Source organism: Ascaphus truei, chromosome 8 (assembly GCF_040206685.1).
Source record: "Ascaphus truei isolate aAscTru1 chromosome 8, aAscTru1.hap1, whole genome shotgun sequence".
Lineage (NCBI taxonomy): Eukaryota > Metazoa > Chordata > Amphibia > Anura > Ascaphidae > Ascaphus > Ascaphus truei.
The window spans coordinates 67077596-67079511 of NC_134490.1; positions in this window are offsets into that span (position 1 = coordinate 67077596).

The following is a 1916-nucleotide window of genomic DNA, read 5'->3' on the forward strand; positions in this document are numbered from 1 at the left end:
GTATATTTGTTTTCTGTAAACGTTAAAATCCAAATACCGAAGTCATAGTCATCTCTATCAAATATGTTGGACAGAGCCCTCCTGATCATAGGAATTGGCTCAATATTTGCACGCCTGTGGATATTTGGTGATTAACTTTCTGTCTCTGTTTAAACACTTCTTCTGAGAGACAGCCAGCAAAACGGATATTTGTAGACATTTGATGATAAACTTCTAGGGAGTTATTTATTAAAGTCCAGCTACAAACCTGGGGCAAAACCAGAGCAAAAGAATTGCACTTGATTTATCCCCAAAAAATCCCTTTGCTTTCAATAATAATAAAAAATAAAAATATAGATACATACATACATAGAAAAAGAGAGCGCACAATCACTCATAGTATAGTATGTAAAAATATGTAATTGGCAGTTCATATAAAGGGGGTAAGTATTACTCATACAAAAAATATAAAAAAGTCAAGCATGTATCAGTAACACTTTGCTATCCTCCGTGGTGTCCAAACGGGTCGGTAGGCATTTGGCGTCCGATCGGTGAGAGGAACTCAGAGGTTCTGGCAACAAATATAACAAGCTGCAGTCTTAGTTGCTTAAGTGTCCACACATGCAGCTACAGTGTAGCGAACCTCGGGAGCGCGAATGCGCCTAGATGACGTCAGACTCTAACAGGTGGAATCAGCCAGCTAAAAGGTTTCCTTTGCTGAGCAGTGTCAGAGAAATGAAAGGATTATTCACTGATGAAGTGGCGTGAGGTACTCCATGAAACGCGTAGGATTGAATGTCTTGTATTCTCTCACTTGCTCCATTTTCTCACCATCTATTCTCTCCTAGACCCTCTACAATCTGGCTTCTGCACTGCTCACTCCACTGAAACAGCCCTCGCTAAAATAACTAATGACCTCCATGCTGCCAAAGACAGAGGTCATTACCACTATGCTCATAATACTTGACCTCTCTGCAGCATTTGATATTGTGGACAACCCTCTTCTTCACATTCTCCATACTCTTGGTATTCGTAACAAAGCTCTATCCTGGATCTTCTCTTACCTCTCTCATCGTACTTTCAGTGTCTCTATTGCTAACACCTCCTCCTCTATCGATCTCTCTGTGGGAGTACCCCAGGGCTGGGACCTCCTCTCTTTTATCTTTACACATGCTCTCTAGGTCAGGGGAGCTCAAACTGGGGGGCGCAAGATTTTTCAGGGGGGAGCGGCAGTTGCAGAGGCCCCGCGCTCGTCCCCCAAGGCATTTAAATGAATCGCGTGAGGCCTCTGCAACTTTACTTACCTTGTCTTCGGCGACATATTGCCATGGCAACGCGGCGTCACTTTGCCACGTGACCCCTCGGAGTCATTTGATGCTGACAGCCAGGGACAAGGTAAGGGATGGGGGGCATGAGCAGAGAGGGAAGCACGCAAGGGGGTGCAGCAGGGAAAGATTGCGCTCCCCTGCTCTAGGTGACCTAATCACATCTCTTGGGTTCAAATATCACCTCTGCTGATGACACACAAATCTACTTTTCAACCTCTGATCTTACACGTGCTGTACAGACCAAAGTTTCTGAATGTCTCTCTGCGATATCATCCTGGATGGCCATCCTCCGACTTAAAGTTAACATGTAAAATACAGAGCTCCTCATATTTCCTCCCAAACCTAGCCCTACTACCTCCTTCCACATTACTGTTGGAAGCACTATTATACTGTGCATCCAGTAGCACAAGCACGCTGCCTAGGGGTCTCACTCGACTCCTCTCTCATATTCTCCGCTCACATTCAAAAGGTAGCTAAAACCTGACGTTTTTTCCTCCACAATATTACAAAGATACGCCCTTTCCTCTGTTGCTCAACTGCTAAAAAATCTGACTCAGGCCCTCATTCTCTCCCGTCTCGATTACTGTAACCTCCTGCTGTCCAGCCTTC